Consider the following 24,281-nt stretch of genomic DNA (forward strand, 5'->3'; position numbering starts at 1 on the left):
ATTTGTCTAACAGCTTAGTACTTCTAGGTTGTTATCATATGCCTGAGTACAGATCCACAACCCTCACCTGTGATCTCAAAACTTAAATGTTTTTGCCTAATATTTTGATGGCAAAACCTAACCTGACCTTAACTCACCTGTAGCTGAGGGAGACCATTGCATTAAGTGTGACTTGTTCCAGGTGTGTGTGTTTGGGTGGGGCCATTGCCCACCTGCCCCTGCTAATATGATATCATATAGTGAGAGGCACCTTTCTGAAATCTGAAAACATGTGAATGTTGAAATACATTTGGCTCCAAGAGAGTTGGAGAAAGGATTTGTGTTATTTCTATCTGTTCCCCATCTGTGTATCATCTTCATCTCTGCCCAAGCTGTTTGATAGAACAGTTGTGCTAGAGAATCATTTTCAAACTCTTTTTATTGTGATCACACTAGTACACTTTATGTCATGATCCAATAATGCAAACATATAAAGTTTCAAAAAAAAAAACCAATAGCTACTCTTACCATATGCAGTGCGCTCCTACATTTTTCATTCCATTTTATTCTACTGCTACATGACAAAGAAAATTTGATGACCAGTGAATTTACTTTGCAATAAAGTAAATAATCATGACCTATAGTTGGAAAAGAACACTGAGCTGGAGGGTCATGCCTCGCATGATGTACAACAAGCTAGGAGGCAGACTGAGGTTTATTCCTGTGCCAGCTGCTTACCGCGAGCCATTCTCCGACATGATGACAAGTGCTCATACTTCACTGCAGACTGTCACACTGACAGATAAGAGCTTCTCTGCCTCAACACTGTGTATGTGGATTAAGTTCCTAGTGCTTACGCTTCAGACCAAGCATCTGGAGACCCCAACACTGTGTCCCCGCCAATAACCTGGAGTGAATCACCCACCCCCAGAGTGTGAGCTGTAGTTAGACGGAGTAGGTTTTGCCTGCTTCCCATTTTACTATAATTTACAGAAGTTTTGCAAACCCATTAGAAAATTAGCATAGGAATGTGTCAGTCATGGTTTGTGAGGTAGCAGAGCGACTCTGTTATGGGATAAAGAATTTATTCCAGGAACTGGACTGCATACAACTGTTGTGGATGCCAGGGAGTGATGGTCTGACAGGAAAGATGACCTAGGCCATCAGGAAGTGGGCGTGTCCAGAGGTGGGACCCTGGTGGGGAGCTCCTGGGAGGCCCTGTCCTCAGTGCAGCTCCTGCTCTGTGTGTCTGCAGCCAACCACCTGGTCCTGGCACGATGTGCTGGGGGCTGCAGAGCCAAGTCTCCGGCAGAAGGGCTGGGCAGGGTGTGCAGGAGAACCAGGACAAGGAAACCTACAGTACCTTCTTGTTCGTCTGTCACCCCTATTGGTATTTGCACAGGGAGAGGAAAGAGTTTGTGAGGGAGAGCAACAGGACCTTCAGACACCACAGCCCTGCTTCCCATGCACCTTCCAAATCACACACAGGTGTCTCTTTGGGCACTTCAATTTAGAACCCTGCAGCATCAGAAATCTGGAATCAGCCCCAGCTTAACCTTAACCAAGTCGATGCAGTGCATCCCAGCACCTAGGGGTAACTCTAAATTGCAGATTATTATTCTATATCCCTTTAACCGGTGTTTTAAAGAAACATGTTGTAAACACTCATGATTACTTCTCCAGTTTGCAAAGACGTCTTAATCACATTTTGTCGTTTAGAGGGTTCAAGCATTTGGTCCAAAGGCTAAAAATAATTCATTATCAAAACAAAAAGATTTCTCAATCTGACCTTGTCAAAATATCCTGATTTCTGTTAAATAGGCTGTGGTTCAGATTCATTTACTGCTATTTTCTTCAGTGTTTGCTCGGTGGTACTTTTTGCAATAAAGAAGCCACAGATTAGGACAAACAGAACTGAGATACTTGGGAGGAATGCAAAACTGAGTTTGAAACCTAGAACATTGCAGATGCAGAAGTATATGAACACATGGGCCCACTGGAGTGTGTTCTCATCTCTCCTGCCCATCACATCACCTCTTTCTAAATCTCCCATTATCAAGAATTAGTGAGGTTCTTTCCCATCTTCCTTCGCCTCTCCATTTTCCTTTCCTTCCCTTTTTTGTGAAGCACGTGGACCTTGGTGCCTGTGAAGTGCACAAGTTAGGGGATGAAGTGACACCATGAAGTGCTGGCCACAGCAGCATCCAGGCACCTGGGGAAGCTGGGCTGCTGGGAAGTAGGTTGCATGGGGCTGTAGATGGAAATGTCCCCAATCTAAAAAAGGGACCCTGTACCAGGAATTGCAGAAGGGGCAGGTGGGTGAGGCAGCTGGAGTGGTTTGGAAGTTAGTTACATGAAACACAAAATTGATTGAGCATGTAACTAACTATATTAAGGGTATGGAAGCCAGGTTTATCACTACCTGAGCAGAAACTTTTAAAGAGGGTAGGCAGAGACTAGAAAGAATCCGAGGTGTTAAACTGAAATGGAAAGTATCACAAGGAACTCATGAGTTTTAGGAATGTACATACACAGCAAGATAGGGAAATAGTTATAAATGTACATTTGAGTTATTAAGATAAATACACATATCTGCTTCCTACCTCTGTCAAGTGGCAGGACCCCGAAGCTATGATATTCCAGATGCAATAAGCATGCCCAGTGCCCAGACCTCTGGGCACCCAGGGCTGAATACCATGCTCCGCTCAAAGAAAACGGGGCTTTGGAGAAATGGGTTCTGAGAACAGAAGGGTTGGGAGTGGAGGAAACAGAAGATGGGCCTGAAAACTTTTATTGTGTCAGAAAGTAAGAAAATGCTTAATGAAGTTGGAGCCATATCATGGGGGCCAGCTTCCAGGGTTCTTCCAATGCAGGGCAATCTGACACCAAAATGAGTCATGTTGGTTTCAAAATACAGCCCATCCAGTAAAATAGGAACCCGTGGTTTCACACTGGTATTAGTTGCTAAGTAATTATTCAGCTGGAGATAAGGGGAAGTGCTTGCTTGTAGTTGAACACCAGTTAATAATGGTGGCTAATCACCTGTGACAGCCATCATATTGGTAGTTGGTCCATGCAGATGACAGTTAAGACTGGTGGATGGAGGTTTGACAAGGAATAGGATATTTGTGCCATTTTGGAATATTTGCTTACAAAACATCAATCAAATACAAAGGGGAAAATGGTGTCTGCAACAGAGAAAGCAGGCACACATCAACTTGACCAAATGAGGAAAGTGGGATTTGTTGGAACCAGGTGCTCCTAACTAGTGCACTGAAGAGAGTACAGCATCATTTCTGAGGAACTTTTTGCAAGAAGCATGAGCCAGCTTTAAGTCACCCTGTATAATGAAACACTGTATTCATTCAGCTTCAGGAACATGAAAGACTAAGAAAGAAAGATTCAGGAGTTGTCCCAGAGAGACTGAGGAGGTTTGACAGCCACATGCACTACATCTGCTGGGGAGGGTCCTGGCCCTCCCAAGGAGGTAGCATTACTGTCAAAGGAGGATGAGACATTGCCAGCACATTGGTGAAATTGGAATGGGGTCTGTGGTTGGATGGTAGTGTTGTGCCAACATGGTTTCCTGATTAAGACAAATACATTGCAGTAAGGCAGGAGAGGGTCCTCGTTTGGGGGAAGTCCTGGTGTGGGGAGAGGGGGTGACACAAAGTTAAGATGTCTTGTCCTGTCTCATCATACACAAATTCACAAAAGCACATCAGTGTACACCTCCTATACCTAGACTGAGCTTCCTCTTGCTTGATTTCACACACTTACAGTGTGTGTGGGGGTGGATAGGTGGTGGTGTGCACATGCACATGCAGTATAATCATTTTAGGGATTCACGCACTGCTTGATCTATTTACCCATTCTTTCTTCTTAGGGTTGTCTTCAGATCCCAGGTTTATTCTCCATTGCATTCCTTGGACTTGACATCTTATTCTCTTCCTGTTTCTAAACTTACATACTTGAATAGGAACACTGTTTTTTTTTTCATCTGCCCACTTCCCTGTCCACTCCCAAGTTCAGCTTCTGCCATTCACCCAAAAGTTGCCCAGGAGGTTGGATAGGGCCACAGTAACCATTTCAGTTTATTGTCACACCCTTCTGACAATATTTTCACACTTTTGTCACATGCTTCTGAAATATTTTCTTCTTTTTAAAATTCAGTAAACTGAGAAGTAAAATAACCTGCCATAGATTTATATAAGATCACATGGCTTATAAATATTGACTAATACCTCTTCAAATGTCTTGGCATTGAATTGAATGTCCAGATGACAATCAAGGTCCTCCCTGGTCAGGACCCTGGTACCCTTCAAACCTGCCTCCTATTGTGTGTTCTCATCTTTTTTTTTCTTTTTTTTTTTTTTTTTGAGAGGGCATCTCTCATATTTATTGATCAAATGGTTGTTAACAACAGTAAAATTCAGTATAGGGGGGTCAACGCTCAATGTACAATCATTAATCCATCTCAAGCCTAATTCTCGTCAGTCTCCAATCTTCTGAAGCATAACGAACAAGTTCTTACATGGTGAACGAATTCTTACATAGTGAATAAATTCTTACATGGTGAACAGTACAAGGGCAGTCATCACAGAAACTTTCGGTTTTGATCATGCAATATGACCTATAAACAATCGGGTCAAATATGAATATTCGTTTGATTTTTGTACTTGATCTATATGTTGATCCCCCATTTCTCCTACTATTATTATTATTTTTATTTTTAATAAAATGCTGAAGTGGTAGGTAGATGCAAGATAAAGGTAGAAAACATAGTTTAGTGCTGTAAGAGGGCAAATGTAGATGATCAGATGATCAGGTGTGTGCCTATGGACTAAGTATTAATCCAGGCTAGACAAGGGCAGCAAGACATCCACGGATGCAGAAGATTTCTCTCAAAGCAGGGGGGGTGAGGTTCTGAGCCTCACCTCTGTTGATCCCCAAATTCTCACCTGATGGCCCCCCTGCGACTGTGCCTGTCTTAGGTTGTTCCTCCCTTGAGGAATCTTACCCGTCTCTGGCTAACCAGTCATCTTCCGGGGCCATACAGGGAAATGTAAAGTTGGTAAGTGAGAGAGAAGCCATATTGTTTGCAAAGGTTAGCTTTTTACTTCTTTGCAGATTTATGCCTTGTGGCTTCTATGCCCAGCACTTGTCTCAAGGTATCTTTACCACCTGGAGGAATTATGATACTCGGTAAATTCGATATGAGGCACGAATTCTATTTAAGGGTTGTAATTAGGAAGGAAGAAGAAAAGCTATAGATGTAGCATACGAAGGAAACTTGGGAGGATTGATTATTTCTTTGACATATCTTCTTGTATAGTACCTTAAGTATGTATAGGTTTTAAACTACTAACTAATTTGCACACATATATTAACATAATAGGAATACGGTGACATAAACAAAGCAAATCTATAATTACCATCCATCTCCAGTGAAGCCAAGAAAACCATTTAGGCACCCTAGGCATTTGTGAAAATTTATCTATGATATGATGGATATTGTCCAACTGTACTTGAACCATCAGACAAATTAAAGCAGCCCATTTCTGGGATCTGTTCACATCCCATATGTTCTTTTAACCATAGATAGTCTATAGTCATGAGATTTTGGAGTGCTACAACTTGCACCCCTCCCAACTCCTGGTTGAGTTCCAACAGTACAGATCCGGTCAAATTCGTTGTCTCACTGTATGCACATGCCAGCCTAGACATCTCCCTCCTCATTCTTATGGCAAGTCCAGGAGATGGTGGGCTGGATGCAGCCACAACCGCAGCATCGTCCGAATCCCTGTGGAGGCTTTTTGATGATCATCCCCCGGCACAAGTCCTCCAGAGAGTGCTGATGCCGGAAGCTCCTCCTCATATCGTATCTTAGTTCATTTTCTGGGTATCCAAGCTAGGCCTTGATCTCCTGCATAGAAAAAAACAGACCCTTTGCCCACACTTTGACATGCCCTCTATACCACTGTGCAGAACTCATTGGAGGTCAGCACACAGTAACTGCTTTTTTTTTTTTTTTTTTTTAAATTAAGAGAAAGGAATATTATCAGAAAAGAGTACCTCCATAGCTGATCATCTGACACCCTTTAAGTGATCAACATTAAGGATATTTAAAGCATGCGTTGATCTTTGATTTACCAATAGTTTTATCCTGTTAAGGAGTAATCCCCCTTTTCCTTCTTTCTTTCTTTCTTTCTTTTTTTTTTTTTTTTTAAATTTTTAATCTACACTTACATGAAGAATACTATGTTTACTATGCTCTCCCCTATATCAGGTCCCCCCTAACAACCACATTACGGTTACTGTCCATCAGCTTAGCAAAATGTGGTAGAGTCACTACTTGTCCTCTCTGTGTTGTGCTGCCCACCCTCCCCTTGCTCCCTCCCCCCCATGCATGCTAATCTTAATAACCCCCTTTTTCTTCCCCCCCCTTATCCCTCCCTGCCCACCCATCCTCCCCAGTTCCTTTCCCTTTGGTACCTGTTAGTCCATTTTTGGGTTCTGTAACTTCACTGCTGTTTTGTTCCTTCAGTTTTTCCTTTGTTCCTATACTCCTCAGATGAGTGACATCATTTGGTATTTCTCTTTCTCCGCTTGGCTTATTTCACTGAGCATAATACTCTCCAGCTCCATCCATGTTGCTGCAAATGGTTGGATTTTTCCACTTCTTATGGCTGAGTAGTATTCCATTGTGTATATGTACCACATCTTCTTTATCCATTCATCTACCGATGGACATTTAGGTTGCTTCCAATTCTTGGCTATTGTAAATAGTGCTGCGATAAACATAGAGGTGCATCTGTCTTTCTCAAACTTGATTGCTGCGTTCTTAGGGTAAATTCCTAGGAGTGGGATTCCTGGGTCAAAAGGTAGGTCTGTTTTGAGCATTTTGATGAACCTCCAAACTGCTTTCCACAATGGTTGAACTAATTTACATTACCACCAGCAGTGTAGGAGGGTTCCCCTTTCTCCACAGCCTCGCCAACATTTGTTGTTGTTTGTCTTTTGGATGGCAGCTATCCTTACTGGTGTGAGGTGATACCTCATTGTAATTTTAATTTGCATTTCTCTGATAATTAGCGATGTGGAGCATCTTTTCATGTGTCTCTTGGCCATCTGTATTTCTTTTTTGGAGAACTGTCTGTTCCGTTCCTCTGCCCATTTTTTAATTGGGTTATTTGTTTTTTGTTTGTTGAGGCGTGTGAGCTCTTTATATATTCTGGACGTCAAGCCTTTATCGGATGTGTCATTTTCAAATATATTCTCCCATACTGTAGGGTTCCTTTTTGTTCTATTGATGGTGTCTTTCGCTGTACAGAAGCTTTTCAGCTTAATGTAGTCCCACTTGCTCATTTTTGCTGTTGTTTTCCTTGCCCGGGGATATATGTTCAAGAAGAGATCACTCATGTTTATGTCTAAGAGGTTTTTGCCTATGTTTTTTTCCAAGAGTTTAATGGTTTCATGCCTTATATTCAGGTCTTTGATCCATTTTGAGTTTACCTTTGTATATGGGGTTAGACAATGGTCCAGTTTCATTCTCCTACATGTAGCTGTCCAGTTTTGCCAGCACCATCTGTTGAAGAGACTGTCATTTTGCCATTGTATGTCCATGGCTCCTTTATCAAATATTAATTGACCATATATATTTGGGTTAATTTCTGGGGTCTCTAATCTGTTCCACTGGTCTGTGGCTCTGTTCTTGTGCCAGTACCAAATTGTCTTGATTACTATGGCTTTGTAGTAGAGCTTGAAGTTGGGGAGTGAGATCCCCCCTACTTTATTCTTCTTTTTCAGGATTGCTTTGGCTATTCGGGGTCTTTGGTGTTTCCATATGAATTTTTGAATTATTTGTTCCAATTCATTGAAGAATGTTGCTGGTAATTTGAGAGGGATTGCATCAAATCTGTATATTGCTTTGGGCAGGATGGCCATTTTGACGATATTAATTCTTCCTAGCCATGAGCATGGGATGAGTTTCCATTTATTAGTGTCCCCTTTAATTTCTCTTAAGAGTGACTTGTAGTTTTCAGAGTATAAGTCTTTCACTTCCTTGGTTAGGTTTATTCCTAGGTATTTTATTCTTTTTGATGCAATGGTGGATGGAATTGTTTTCCTGATTTCTCTTTCTATTGATTCGTTGTTAGTGTATAGGAAAGCTACAGATTTCTGTGTGTTGATTTTGTATCCTGCAACTTTGCTGTATTCCGATATCAGTTCTAGTAGTTTTGGAGTGGAGTCTTTAGGGTTTTTTATGTACAGTATCATATCATCTGCAAATAGTGACAGTTTAACTTCTTCTTTACCAATCTGGATTCCTTGTATTTCTTTGTTTTGTCTGATTGCCGTGGCTAGGACCTCCAGTACTATGTTAAATAACAGTGGGGAGAGTGGGCATCCCTGTCTGGTTCCCAATCTCAGTGGAAATGCTTTCAGCTTCTCGCTGTTCAGTATAATGCTGGCTGTGGGTTTATCATATATGGCCTTTATTATGTTGAGGTACTTGCCCTCTATTCCCATTTTGCTGAGAGTTTTTATCATGAATGGATGTTGAATTTTGTCAAATGCTTTTTCAGCATCTATGGAGGTGATCATGTGGTTTTTGTCTTTCTTTTTGTTGATGTGGTGGATGATGTTGATGGATTTTCGAATGTTGTACCATCCTTGCATCCCTGGGATGAACCCCACTTGGTCATGGTGTATGATCCTTTTGATATACTGTTGAATTCTGTTTGCTAATATTTTATTGAGTATTTTTGCATCTACATTCATCAGGGATATTGGTCTGTAATTTTCTTTTTTGGTGGGGTCTTTTCCTGGTTTTGGTATTAGGGTGATGTTGGCTTCATAGAATGAGTTTGGGAGTATTCCCTCTTCTTCTATTTTGTGGAACACTTTAAGGAGAATGGGTATTATGTCTTCTCTGTGTGTCTGATAAAATTCCGAGGTAAATCCGTCCGGCCCCGGGGTTTTGTTCTTGGGTAGTTTTTTGATTACTGTTTCAATTTCTTTGCTTGTAATTGGTTTGTTTAACTTTTGTGTTTCTTCCTTGGTCAGTCTTGGGAGGTTGTATTTTTCTAGGAAGTTGTCCATTTCTTCTAGGTTTTCCAGCTTGTTCGCATATAGGTTTTCATAGTAGTCTTTAATAATTCTTTGTATTTCTGTGGAGTCTGTCGTGATTTTCCCATTCTCATTTCTGATTATGTTGATTTGTGTTGACTCTCTTTTTCTCTTAATAAGTTGGGCTAGAGGCTTATCTATTTTGTTTATTTTCTCAAAGAACCAGCTCTTGGTTTTGTTGATTTTTGCTATTGTTTTATTCTTCTCAATTTTGTTTATTTCTTCTCTGATCTTTATTATGTCCCTCCTTCTGCTGACTTTAGGCCTCATTTGTTCTTCTTTTTCCAGTTTTAATAATTGTGATGTTAGACTATTCATTTGGGATTGTTCTTCCTTCTTCAAGTGTGCCTGGATTGCTATATACTTTCCTCTTAAGACTGCTTTCGCTGCATCCCACAGAAGTTGGGGCTTAGTGTTGTTGTTGTCATTTGTTTCTATATATTCCTTGATCTCTATTTTGATTTGTTCATTGATCCATTGATTATTTAGTAGCATGTTGTTAAGCCTCCATGTGTTTGTGAGCCTTTTTGTTTTCTTTGTAGAATTTATTTCTACTTTCATACCTTTGTGGTCTGAAAAATTGGTTGGTAGAATTTCAATATTTTGGAATTTACTGAGGCTCTTTTTGTGAGCTAGTATGTGGTCTATTCTGGAGAATGTTCCATGTGCACTTGAGAAGAATGTATATCCTGTTGCTTTTGGATGTAAAATTCTATAGATGTCTATTAGGTCCATCTGTTCTAGTGTGTTGTTCAGTGCCTGTGTGTCTTTACTTATTTTCTGCCCGGTGGATCTATCCTTTGGGGTGAGTGGTGTGTTGAAGTCTCCTACAATGAATGCATTGCAGTCTATTTCCCTCTTTAGTTCTGTTAGTATTTGCTTCACATATGCTGGTGCTCCTGTATTGGGTGCATATATATTTAGAATGGTTATATCCTCTTGTTGGACTGAGCCCTTTATCATTATGTAGTGGCCTTCTTTATCTCTTGTTACTTTCTTTGTTTTGAAGTCTATTTTGTCTGATATTAGTACTGCAACCCCTGCTTTCTTCTCACTGTTGTTTGCCTGAAATATGTTTTTCCATCCCTTGACTTTTAGTCTATGCTTATCTTTGGGTTTAAGGTGAGTTTCTTGTAAGCAGCATATAGATGGGTCTTGCTTTTTTATCCATTCTATTACTCTATGTCTTTTGATTGGTGCATTAAGTCCATTTACATTTAGGGTGACTATTGAAAGATATGTACTTATTGCCATTGCAGGCTTTAGATTCGTGGTTACCAAAGGTTCAAGGTTAGCTTCTTTAGTATCTTACTGCCTAACTTAGCTCGCTTATTGAGCTGTTATATACACTGTCTGGAGATTCTTTCCTTCTCTCCCTTCTTATTCCTCCTCCTCCATTCTTCATATGTTGTGTGTTTTGTTCTGTGCTCTTTTTAGGGGTGCTCCCATCTAGAGCAGTCCCTGTAGGATGCCCTGTAGAGGTGGTTTGTGGGAAGCAAATTCCCTCAGCTTTTGCTTGTCTGGAATTGTTTGATCCCACCATCATATTTAAATGATAGTCGTGCTGGATACAGTATCCTTGGTTCAAGGCCCTTCTGTTTCATTGCATTAAGTATATCATGCCATTCTCTTCTGGCCTGTAGGGTTTCTGTTGAGAAGTCTGATGTTAGCCTGATTGGTTTTCCTTTATAGGTGACCTTTTTCTCTCTAGCTGCCTTTAAAACTCTTTCCTTGTCCTTGATCCTTGCCATTTTAATTATTATGTGTCTTGGTGTTGTCCTCCTTGGATCCTTTCTGTTGGGGGTTCTGTATAATTCCATGGTCTGTTCGATTATTTCCTCCCCCAGTTTGGGGAAGTTTTCAGCAATTATTTCTTCAAAGACACTTTCTATCCCTTTTCCTCTTTCTTCCTCTTCTGGTATCCCTATAATACAAATGTTTTTCCTTTTGTATTGGTCACATATTTCTCTTAGTGTTGTTTCATTCCTGGAGATCCTTTTATCTCTCTCTATGTCAGGTTCTATACGTTCCTGTTCTCTGGCTTCTATTCCTTCAATGGCCTCTTGCATCTTATCCATTCTGCTTATAAATCCTTCCAGGGATTGTTTCACTTCTGTGATCTCTTTCCTGACATCTGTGATCTCCTTCCGGACTTCATCCCACTGCTCTTGCATTTTTCTCTGCATCTCATCCCATTGCTCTTGCATTTTTTTCTGCATCTCTGTCAGCATGTTCATGATTTTTATTTTGAATTCTTTTTCAGGAGGACTAGTTAGGTCTGTCTCCTTCTCAGGTGTTGTCTCTGTGATCTTTGTCTGCCTGTAGTTTTGCCTTTTCATGGTGATAGAGATAGTTTGCAGAGCTGGTACAAGTGACCGCTGGAAGAGCTTCCCTTCTTGTTGGTTTGTAGCCTTTTCCTGGGAGAATAGCGACCTCTAGTTGCTTTTGCTGGGCAGCTGTGCGCAGACAGGGCTTCTGCTTCCTGCCCAGTTGCTTTGGGGTTTATCTCCGCTGTTGCTGTGGGCTTGGCCTGGCTGGGGCTGTTCCTCCAAAATGGTGGAGCCCCGTTGGAGGGGGAGCGGCCAGGAGGCTATTTATCTCCGTAAGGGGCCTCTGTGCTCCCTGCTGCCCAGGGGGTTAGAGTGCCCAGAGATCCCCAGATTCCCTGCCTCTGGTCTAAGTGACCTGTCCTGCCCCTTTAAGACTTCCAAAAAGCACTCTCCAAACCAAAACAACAACAGCAAGAAAAAGGAAAAAACAAGCAATTTCTTTTTATTTTTTTGTCCTCAGGTGCCGGTCCCAGGCACCCGCTCACTGGTCCTGCTGCCCTGTCTCCCTAGCACCAGGGTCCCTGTCCTTTCAAGGCTTCCAAAAAGCACCCACCCACCGGTCCCGCAGGGAAGGAACGCTCGATATTCTTTGTCCTCAGGCACTGGTCCCAGGCACCCGCTCACCAGTCCCGCCGCCCTGCCTCCCTAGCACCGTGGTCCCTGTCCCTTCAAGGCTTCCAAAAAGCACTCGCCAAAAAGAGAGAAAAAAAGGGGAAAAACGCGCGATTTCTTCCGTCCTCAGGTGCCGGTCTCAGGCACCCACCCACCGGTCCCACAGGGAAAAACGCGGGATATTCTTTGTCCTCAGGTGCCGGTCCCAGGCACCCGCTCACCAGTCCCGCCGCCCTGCCTCCCTAGCACCGGGGTCCCTGTCCCTTTTAGGCTTCCAAAAAGCACTCGCAGAAAACAGAAAAAAAAAGGGGAAAAACGCGCGATTTCCTCTGTCCTCAAGTGCCGGTCTCAGGCACCCGCCCACCGGTCCCGCAGGGAAAAACGTGGGATATTCTTTGTCCTCAGGCGCCGGTCCCAGGCACCCGCTCACCAGTCCCGCCACCCTGCCTCCCTAGCACTGGGGTCCCTGTCCCTTCAAGGCTTCCAAAAAGCGCTCGCCAAAAAGAGAAAAAAAAAAAAAAAAGAAGGGGAAAAACGCGCGACCTCCTCCGTCCTCAGGCACCGGTCTCAGGCACCCGCCCGCCGGTCCCGCAGGGAGAAACGCGGGGTGTTCTTTGTCCTCCAGCGCCGTTCCCAGGCACCTGCTCACTGGTCCCGCCACCCTACCTCCCCAGCAACGGGGGCCCGTCCCTCTAAGGCTTCCAAAAAGCGCTCGCCAAAAAAAAAAAACAACCGCTCCGGTTTCTCTCCACCCGCCGGGAGCCGGGGGGAGGGGCGCTGGGGTCCCGCCGGGCCGGGGCTTGTATCTTACCCCCTTCACAAGGCGCTGGTTCCTTGCAGGTGTGGATGTGGTCTGGATGTTGTCCTGTGTCCTGTGGTCTCTATTTTAGGAAGATTTTTCTTTGTTATATTTTCATAGCTCTATGTGTTTTTGGGAGGAGATTTCCACTGCTCTACTCACACCGCCATCCTGGCTCCGCCCCTGTTCTCATCTTTTATATCACAACAAAATCAATTTGCTTTTAACTCTCCAGACACTCATGATTTTTCAGACATCCTGCAAAACCCATCTCAGACTTGGCCAACTCAGAGAACTGTCCCTTTTGCCTCCTTGACAAATGCACTTAATTTTTCTCTGTTTTGCTCAGACTTTCACACACACACGTAGTGGTGTCTTCACCTTTCTGTAGGAACTTATTTGTCTCTTATCAGCCTCTCCTGCTATTCCAAGTCCTCATTACAGACAGGCACAATGTCTTTCTCAGCACTGCCTGCCTAGGACCTGGCAAAATGCCTGTAACCTGATGGATGCTAATACATATTTGTTGAATTAAATTAGCAGAAATGGGGTTCAGTTTGAGGTCTTTAAGTCCAAAGTTCATGCTGTTCTCTTTATTCCATGAGATCTTCCATTAATGACACACAAATCCTCTGGCTTTTTTCTGTTCCCATGTTTATGAAGTGGATAAATGTGTTCCTCTGTTGCAGCTACCCGTTATGGATCTTATTTTCTTTTTAATGAAATTAATTTTAGTTCATTTTCCCAGCCTATTCATTGCAGTAATTTATGCAGGACGGAACATCTGATATGACACGTCGTGTTTATTGCCAGTGCAGTTTAAGAATGGAGATTTCTGACTGTTTATAATGTTGTCCTCATAACCTCACCTCCAAACAGAACCTGGTAGCTCCCTGGCTGGACAGAGTGACCGATGTTTTCTTCTCATATTGGAAGGCAAGCCACTCCAGGATATGATCTGGGTGATGCAGCTCTGTTTTATGAATGCTCTGATGGAGTTTTCTCTTCTGCTATGAATAAATGATTTGGAGGCTCCAAACAATGATCTATAGGAACTAGTGCTAATGTTGTTAAGAGAAGATAGAAATAATCCTCTTAAATTCAGAGAAAGTGAGCTGGGAAAACACAAATGCAAGAAGCAGGGCGTATGCCATTTCCTAGTATAGAGCAGAGGGCAACTAGCGGAAGTCCTTGGGTCACTGCATTTTTATCATTATTTTTGACAAACAATAAAAGTATCTTTGAAGGGGTCCCACCAGGGCCTTTCCTTGGTGATAGCCTTGTTGTATTCACAAAATCTGTGAAAATGAAATGCATGAGGGCCTTTCAAATGCTTAGAGAAGTTGGCAGAAGGGAGATGAGTGGGTAAAATGTATGATCTTTACACAAATGCTACTGATAGTAAGTTCAAGAGAGCACATGTGTTTCTCTTGATGGGGACAGTGTGGGAGAAGAGGGTGAAAATTCAGAGTACTAGTAATGGCATCAGCAAAGATCCACAAATTGGAAGGAACATGGCACTGTCGTGCGATGGGGAGGCATCTAGAAGAAGTGGTCCAAGTTTAGTAGAACGAAAAGATTGAGGATGGGGGAAACTTGAACACCAGGTGAAGGACTTTGGATTTGATGCTGTAAGGTTTAGGGTATTTTTTTAGAATCTTGTCCATGAGAGTCACATGACAAAATGAGTGATTTTCATTGTTACTGTTTTGGGGATTTGTTTTATTTTGTCTACTTGCTCATTTGTTTTAGTATTTTGATAGCAGCAGTGGTGTTCTGGTAAACGTTGAACAACCAGCTCTCTGGGGAAAAAATAACTGATTTGCAGCATTGCCAGCTTCCGTGATGTAAATAATTCCATTGTGGTCGATTTCAACCTAGTAATGTAGTGTTGCTGAACATAAAGCTGGAACCAGCTGGCACTTACCCACTTCTGAACAGCCTAGTGCATAAGGACAAGTACGTGAGCAGCCCCTTAACCTTTTCCTTCCCCTCCCTTCTCTCAGTTCTGTGAATGCCCCCCATCAGGGCAAGAATTGCAAGACTCTCTTGAGTGACCTCTGCCTCATGAATAACAAGAGTGAAAAGTCATCAATATACATGAGAAAAAAGTGTGTGTGTTCCAAATGGAAAATAGCAACTTATCACAATTGGTAAATTAAAATATTCAAGAAGTGTTTCAGCTTTAAAGTACTTATGCAAATCCAGCCACTCATGTAAAAATGTTTACTGTGAAAATCCAGCACCAGTTCATAATTTAGGTAGTTCAAAGTCAGCATTTGATTGCTATGTTAATGTTAGAAAAATGAATTTCTAATTCACAGATATGCACTGTTTAATTTCTCTAATCATCAACTGTGGAATACCTTGATTCAAATATTGAAAGTGGTTCTCAATAAATGTTACATTTCTTTCCACAGTTTCTAATCTAATTTGGACTCCATTTACATGAAATGTTAGTTTTGTTATATATAAAGTCAGAAACTCAATAGAAAGCCTCCACACACATTTTTAAGACACTCAGGGGAAGCGGTTGAAATGAGCCCTATGTCTTTCATTAAGTTTTCACTAACAGATATATGTTCACTTTATTTATCTGTTCTTAAAGTGATTTATTAAATCTGAGTAACTGATGCACCTAAATCAATCATAAGTGAGCTTAAGGAAAACAAAACTAGATTGACTTTTAGTGCATGAACTTCAGAGGCCACCAGAGAGTTAGGTGCAGCCATATCAATAGGTCACATTTATTTTTTAAATAATGTTCATTTGATATTTTAATCATTTTATTGTAATTCATTTGAAGTTGACCTTTCTACTCTGCATCAGAGGACTTGCCCCTGAGAAGAGCTGCATAAATGAAATTGCTCTTTTTGAGCTTCTGAAGGCGGCTGTGCCTGTATTTGTACCTGGAGGCTCTTTCTCCGCAATGTCTGCAAAGCCAGTATTTTTCTTCTTTCCTGGTCCCATCTTAATTTCATTGCTTCCTTCTTTTGGATTTTCCTTGTCAAAATGAAGTTTTAGACTTGAGAAGACCCTAAGAAATTATTTTGTGGTTGAGAAACTAAAACTTAGAAAAATAAACTAGTTTGTCCATGAATATATACACCTGACTCACTTCTCTGAACTTTGACAGAAGGTGGTAATTGAATTTAATTAATGAGTCTGTCAGACCAACTATAAGTATGGTGGTTACAGCATCACTTGGTCACTACCTCCTAAAACCATAAAAACTCTTCCAAGGAAACCCAGGCAGAGAGCAATTTTGCATTGCTTTTGGTGATGAATTTTTGGATCTGACCCCAAAAACAAAGGCAACAAAAACAAAAAGAAACAAGTGTCTACATCAAATTAAAAAGCTTCTACACAGCAAGGGACACCATCAACAAAATGGAAAGGCAACATACAGAATGGGAGAAAATATTTTAAAGTCATATATCCAGTAGGAGGTTGGTATCTAAAATATACCAGGAACTCAAAACAATTCAATAACAAAAAAATAATCTGCTTTAAAAATGGACAGAAGGTCTAAATAGACATTATTTTTCCAAATGAGACATACATATGGATAATAGGCACATGAAAAGATGTCCAACAGCACAAATAATTTGGAAAATGCAAATCGAAACCGTAATAAGATACCAGTTCACACCTGTTGGAATGGCTACTATTAAAAAGACTAGAAATAAGTGCTGGGGAGGGGGTAGAGAAAAGAGAACCTTCATACACTGTTGGGGGAAATGTAAACTGGTGCAGCTACTTTGGAAAACAGTATGGAACCTTCTAAAAAAATTAAGAATAGAAGGTCCCAGATGCGACACGTGCAGGGGGTGGGTGTGCCTATGAGGTGCAGTCTGAGCTCTGGGTGTGGCGTTTTGTTCTACCCTGTGTGGGTGTAGCTTGGGCCTTGCTGGACCCAGCCAGACCATGGCTTCAGCTGCAGAAGAGCTACAGAAAGATCTAGAAGAGGTGATGGTGCTGCTGGAAAAGGCCACTAGAAAAAGAGTAAGTGATGCCCTTACAGGTGAAAAATCCAGGTTTGAGACAGAAATCAAGAACAAGATGCAATCACAGAGGAAAGCAGAACCTCTTGACAATGAAAAGCCAGCTGCTGTGGTCACCCCCATCACAATGGATATACAGTGAAAATCAGTAATTACAGATGGGATCAGTTAGAGAAGTTTGTGAAAATCTGTATCACCCTGACGGGAGTCTATCAAATCCCTGCTGAGAATGTGCAGGTGCATTTCATAGAGAAGTCATTTTATCTTTTGGTAAAGAATCTAAATGGGAAGACTTATTCCATGATTGTGAACAATCTCTTGAAACCCATCTCTGTGGAAGGCAGTTCAAAAACACAGACTCTAGTAACAGATTGATGAATGTTCTAAAGAAAATTTATGAGGATGGAGATGATGATATGAAGTGAACCATTAATAAAGCCTGGTTGGTATCAAGAGAGAAGCAAGCCAAAGAAGACACAAAATTTTGAGACTTTAAAGTCCATTTGGAAATTGTGATGTGGAAATATTTTTTCCAATAAAGAAATTTGGTAAGCTGCTCAGATATAATTGACAGATAACCATTTACACAGCCTTCTAAGTAAAGGCAATAAATTCTCCCTTTCATTGTGGAGGATTTATTTAAATAAAATACACTTATTAAACACTTCCTTCCAAGATGGTTTCCTTAGTGCCTGATCATTTTGTTCAAGAAAGAGTAAATGCATTTCTGTGTGAAATGTAAAAAAAAGCAAGTCTTAGCTAATGCAAATGTCACATTGTTCAGTCAAGAAATAGAAAACAAGTTATTGTTTGCCTTTCAGTTCCTGACATCAGCTCCCACCAGTGTAATATTAGTAAAAATAAAATCTGAGTTTTGGCATAGAAAAAAAAATTAAGACTAGATCTACCATGAGTTCAAGGGAAAAAGATGCCATGTGAGAAGTGGGGCAGAAACCTCCCCCAAAAACCGCATATAACACAAAAATACAGCAAATACAACTAATCCTGAAAGAGTGACCCAAAGACTGCAGAACACACTCCCTATAAGTGGGGAAAAGAGAAGACCTCATGGAAAAGGTTAAAGTAGAAAACCCATGATCTGGTAAGACCCAAGCTCCCCCCCACCCCCAGCTCACAGGCAGGAAGAAGAGAAAAGGAGCAGGGAAAGAGTAGAAGCCCAGGACTGCTGAACACCCAGCCCTGGAGATCCTCTTTGGGAGCATGAACCCACATTTCATGGTGCTCTGGAGATTAGTGGGGTTGGAAAGCAAAGACAGGCAGAATACTAAGAAAAACTGAGATTCCAGCCACTTGTAGAGAACAGGGATGCACAACTAGCTGCTCCAGAACAAAAAAAAGCAGGTATTTTGAAAGACTTCCTGACAGTGAGAGGGATGCCAAAGGGGCAAAGATTGCACAGAGCTTGCTGCTCAGGAGAAAGGGCAGATGGACAAAACCATCCTGGCATGCTCAGCCCAGCAGGTTGGGAAATTTCAGAAGCCTCAGATGCTCTATCTCCCTGGCTGGCAATGCAGCCCTGAGGTCCCCCAGTGCAAAATGCAGCCTGCTGCTCCTTCTTTCCTGCAGGCACCATCCGCATACCTGCTTCCCCTACCATTGCCCCAGGCCAGCATGAAGGTGGCCCCACCTATAGCAGCTACAAGGGGTAATGTAGAGGCTTCTTCTTGCATGCTTGGCCCACTGGACCTGGCAGTGGAGGACAGCACTTCAGCTGGGAAACAGGAAAGACTTTTTTCCTCCCTGCAGGTGCCAGTGTCACTTGCCTGCAACCCCTGCCATTGCTCCAGGTGCTCAACAGCTCCAGAGAGTAGAGCTTCAGAGAACTAGAGGGTGCCACCTACACAAGGGTATTATTCCATAGGAATCACTAGAAAAATGAAACAGCAAAAAAATTTTGTGCACACAAAAATACAGCAGATACCAGAAAGAGGGCTATGTAAAACTGAGTTCACCAATCTTCTTGATAAAGATTTCAAAATAAAAATCATAAACATGCACACAGAGCTACAGGAAAACATTCAAGATCTCAGGGAGGACTTCAAGACAGAGATAGAAACTTTGAAAAATGCAGTATCTGAAATGAAACATAAAATGGACGGATTTAAAGGAGATAGACACTTTGAAAAAATGCAGTATCTGAAATGAAACATAAAATGGATGGATTTAAAAGTGGATTACATGAGGTAGAGGAGATGGTAAATGAAATAGAAATTATAGAACAGGAACACAAATAAACTGAGGCACAGAGAGAAAAAGGATCTCTAGGAATGAAAGAATAATAAGACAACTGTGAAATCAATCTAAACAGAACAATATCTGCATTATAGGGGTACCAGAAGAAGAAGAAGAGAGAAAAAGGGATAGAAAGTCTCTTTAAGGAAATAATTGCTGAAAGCTTCCCCTATCTGGGGAAGGAAATAGTCTTTTAGCTCATGGAAGTGAGGAGCTCTCCCAACACAAGGGACCCTAGAAAGACAACACCAAGACATATAATAATTAAAATGGCAAAGATCAAGGACAAGGACAGAGTATTAAAGGCAGCCAGAGAGAGAAAAAAATATCACATAAAAAGCAAGCCCATTAGGCTATCATCAGACTTCTCAGCAGAAACCTTACAGGCCAGAAGGGAGTGGCATGATATATTTAATGCAATGAAACAGAAGGGCCTCAATCCAAAAATACTCTACCTGGTAAGATTATCACTTAAATTTGAAGCAGGGATTAAACAATTTCCAGATAAGCAAAAGTTGAGGGAATTTACCTCCCACAAACTGTCTTTACAGTGTATTTTAAAGGGACTGATATAGATGGAAGTGGTGCTAAGGCTAAATAGCTATCACCACAGAAGTCATTCAAGGGATACACAATGAGTACAGAATATGACACCTAACATGGAGAAGGAATAATAAGGGAAGAATAAAAGTACCTTTACATTGTGTTTGAAAAAATGTACTAAGCAAGTTAAGTTAGACTGTCAGATAGTAAGGAAGCTGCTGTTGAGCCTCTGGTAAAGCCTACAATGGCAATAATTACATGTCTATCAATAATCGCTCTAAATGTGAATGGACTGAATACACTTATCAAAAGACATAAAGTTACAGAATGGATGAAAAAACATGACTCATCTATATGCTGCCTACAAGAGACTCACTTCAAACCCAAGACATACACAGACTTAAAATGAAGGGATGGAAAAAGATATTTCATGCAAATAATAGGGAGAAAAAAGCAGGAGTAGCAGTACTTATATCAGATAAAATAGATTTCAAAACAAAGATGGGAACAAGAGACAAAGGACATTACATAATGATAAAGGAGTCAGCCCAACAAGAGGACATAACCATTGTAAATATATATATGCACCTAATACAGAAGCACTAAATATGTGAAACAAATACTAACAGAATTAAAGGGGGAAATCGAATGCAATGCATTCATTTTAGGGGACTTCAGCTCACCACTCACTTCAAAAGACAGATCAACCAGACAGAAAATAAGTAAGGACACAGAGACATTGAACAACACATTAGAACAGGTGGACCTAACAGACATCTATAGAACACTCCACCCAAAAGCAGCAGGATACACATTCTTCTCAAGTGCACATGGAACATTTTCCAGAATAGACCATATACTAGGCCACAAAAGGAGCCTCAGCAAATTTTAAAAAATTGAAATTGTACCAACCAACTTCTCAGATCACAAAGGCATGGAACTAAAAATAAATTTTACGAAGAAAAGAAAAAGGCTCACAAACACATGGAGGCTTAACAACAATCTGCTAAATAACCAGTGGATCAATGACTAAATAAAAACAGAGATCAAGCAACATATGGACAAATGAAAACAGCAACACAACACCGAAAAATCTGTGGGATGCAGCAAATGCAGTTCTAAAAGAAAAGTACTTTGCAATTCAGGTTTGACTCAGGAAAGAAGAACAACCCCAAATGAACAGTCAAAACTCACAATTAATGAAACTAGAAGAAGAAGAACAGATGAGGCCCAAAGTCTGTAGAAGGAGGGACAGAATAAAGAGCGAACAGAAAAATAATAAAATTGAGAAGAATAAGACAATAGAAAGAATCAATGAAAGCAGGAGCTGGTTCTTCAACAAAATAAACAAAATTGACAAACATCTAGCCAGACGTGTAAAAAAAAAGAGTGTACACAAATAAACAGAATCAGAAAAGAAAAGGAAAAATCACTGCTGACACCACAGAAATATAAAAATTATTAGAGAATTCTATGAAAAATTGTGGCCACAAATTGGATAACCTAGAAGAAATGGACAACTTTCTAAAAAAATACAACCTTCCAAGAATGAACCAGAAGAAAGAGAAAACTGAACATACTAATTTCCAGTAGTAATATAGAATTCATGATCAAAAAACTACTAAAGAACAAAATCCCTGAACCTGATGGCTTCACTGCTGAATTTCATCAAACATTTAGTGAAGACTTAATACCTATCTTTCTTAAAGTATTCCAAACAAGTAGAAGAGGAGGGAATAATTCCAAACTCATTTTATGACCATTACTCTTATACCAAAACCAGACAAAGACACCACAAAAAATAAAATTATAGGCTAATATCACTGATGAACATAGATGCAAAAATACTCAACAAAATATTAGCAAACTGAATTCAAAAATATATCAAAAAGCTGCCCAAAGCAATATACAGATTTAATGCAATCCCTATCAAATTACCAGCAGCATTCTTCAACGAACTGGAACAAATAGTTCAAAAATTCATATGGAAACACCAAAGACCCTGAATAGCCAAAGCAATTCTGAGAAAGAAGAATAAAGTAGGGGGGATCTCACTCCCCAACTTCAAGCTCTAGTACAAAGCCATAGTAATCAAGACAATTTGGTACTGGCACAAGAACAGAGCGACAGACCAGTGGAACAGATTAGAGACTCCAGACATGAACCCAAACATATATGGTCAATTAATATTTGATAAAGGAGCCATGGACATACAATGGGGAAATGACAGTCTCTTCAACAGATGGTGCTGGCAAAACTGGACAGCTACATGTAGGAGAATGAAACTGGACCATTGTCTAACCCCATACACAAAAGTAAATTCAAAATGGATCAAAGACCTGAATGTAAGTCATGAAACCATTAAACTCTTGGAAAAAAACATAGGCAAAAACCTCTTAGACATAAACATGAGTGACCTCCTCTTAAACATATCTCCCTGGGCAAGGAAAACAACAGCAAAAATGAACAAGTGGGACTATATTAAGCTGAAAAGCTTCTGTACAGCAAAAGACACCATCAATAGAACTAAAAGGAACCCTACAGTATGGGAGAATATATTTGTAAATGACAGATCCGATAAAGGCTTGATGTCCAAAATATATAAAGAGCTCACCCACCTCAACAAACAAAAAACAAATAATCCAATTAAAAAATGGGCAGAGGAACTGAACAGACAGTTATCCAAAAAAGAAATACAGATGGCCAACAGACACATTGAAAGATGCTCCACATCGCTAATTATCAGAGAAATGCAAATTAAAACCACAATGAGGTACCACCTCACACCAGTAAGGATGGCTACCATCCAAAAGACAAACAACAACAAATGTTGGTGAGGTTGTGGAGAAAGGGAGCCCCCCTACACTGCTGATGGGAATGTAAATTAGTTCAACCATTGTGGAAAGCAGTATGGAGGTTCATCAAAATGCTCAAAACAGACTTGTAATTTGACCCAGGAATTCCACTCCTAGGAATTTACCCTAAGAATGCAGCACTCAATTTTGAAAAAGACAGATGCACCCCTATGTTTATTGCAGCACTATTTACAATAGCCAAGAATTGGAAGCAACCTAAGTGTCCATCAGTAGATGAATGGATAAAGAAGATGTGGTACATATACACAATGGAATATTACTCAGCCATAAGAAGAAAACAAATCCTACCATTTATAGCAACATGGATGGAGCTGGAGGGTATTATGCTCAGTGAAATAAGCCAAGTGGAGAAAGAGAAATACCAAATGATTTCACTCATCTGTGGACTATAAAAACAAAGGAAAAATTGAAGTAACAAAACAGCAGCAGAATCACAGAACCCAAAAATGGACTAACAGGTACCAAAGGGAAAGGGACTGGGGAGGATGGGTGGATAGGGAGGGATAAGGAAGGGGAAGAAGAAAGGGGGTATTATGATTAGCATGCATAATGGGGGAGTGGGAGAAAGGGGAGGGCTGTACAACACAGAGAAGATAAGTAGTGATTATACAACATTTTGCTATGTTGATGGACAGTGACTGTAAGGGGATTTGTGGGGGGGGACCTGATATAGGGGAGAGTCTAGTAAACATAATGTTCTTCATGTAATTGTAGATTAATGATAAAAAAAAGGGGGAGATTACTTCCAGATAGGATAAAACTAACTGCAAATCACCGAGTAATGCATGCTTTAAATATCCTTAATTTTGATTGTTTAAAGGGTGTCAGATGATCAGCTATGGAAGTACATTTTTCTGATAATATTCCTTTCTCTTAAAAAGAAAAAAAAAGGCAGTTCCTGTATGGTGATCTCCAATAAGTTCTTCACAATAGTATAAAGGGCATATCAAAGTGTGGGCAAAGGGTTTGTTTGTGTTTATACAGAGTATCAAAGCCTAATTTGGCTACCCAGAAAACGAATTAAGATACAATATGAAGAAGAACTTCCAACATCAACATTCTCTGGAAGAGTCATTCCAGAAGACAGTCATCAAAAAACTTCAACAAAGATCCTGGTGCTGTTGCAGTTGTAGCTGCATTCATCCCACCAGTTCCTGGACTTGCCATTGGAATGAAGAAGGAGATATCTAAGCTGGCCTGTGCATACAGTAAAACAACAAATTTGACTGGATCTATACTGTTGGAACTCAACCAAGAATTAGGAGCAGTGCAAGTTGTAGCGCTCCAAAATCTTACAACTACAGACTGTCTACTGTTAAAAGAACATATGGGATGTGAACAGTCCCCAGGAATGGGTTATTTTAATTTGTCTGATTTCTCTCAGACTGTTCAAGTTCAGTTTGACAATATCCACCATATCATAGATAAGTTTTCACAAATGCCTAAGGTGCCTAACTGGTTTTCTTGGTTTCACTGGAGATGGCTGGTAACTATAGGTCTGCTTTGGCTAGGTAACTGTATTCCTATTATGTTAATGTATGTATGCAATTTAATTAGTAGTTTAAAACCTATACATGCTGAAGTTACTCTACAAGAAGATACGTCAAAGAAATAATCAATCTTCCCATGTTTTCTTCTGTCTGCTACTTCTACAACTTCTCTTCTTCCTTCATAATTACAACCCCTAAGTAGAATTCGTGCCTCATATCGAAATTACCGAGTATCATAATTCTTCCAAGTGGTAAAGATACCT

The 24,281-nt window shown here is 40.7% G+C and overlaps 1 protein-coding gene and 1 pseudogene across 2 annotated transcripts in view; both read left to right on the forward strand.

Annotated features, from left to right (window-relative positions):
• Window positions 1-24,281, forward strand: part of PIEZO2 (piezo type mechanosensitive ion channel component 2) — a 480,163-nt gene that overhangs the window by 240,365 nt on the left and 215,517 nt on the right. The gene's annotated exons all lie outside the window — the stretch shown is intronic.
• On the forward strand, window positions 16,780-17,344 carry LOC108408787 (calcyclin-binding protein pseudogene; annotated as a pseudogene).

This window comes from Manis javanica, chromosome 9, assembly GCF_040802235.1.
Source record: "Manis javanica isolate MJ-LG chromosome 9, MJ_LKY, whole genome shotgun sequence".
Taxonomy (NCBI): Eukaryota; Metazoa; Chordata; class Mammalia; order Pholidota; family Manidae; genus Manis; species Manis javanica.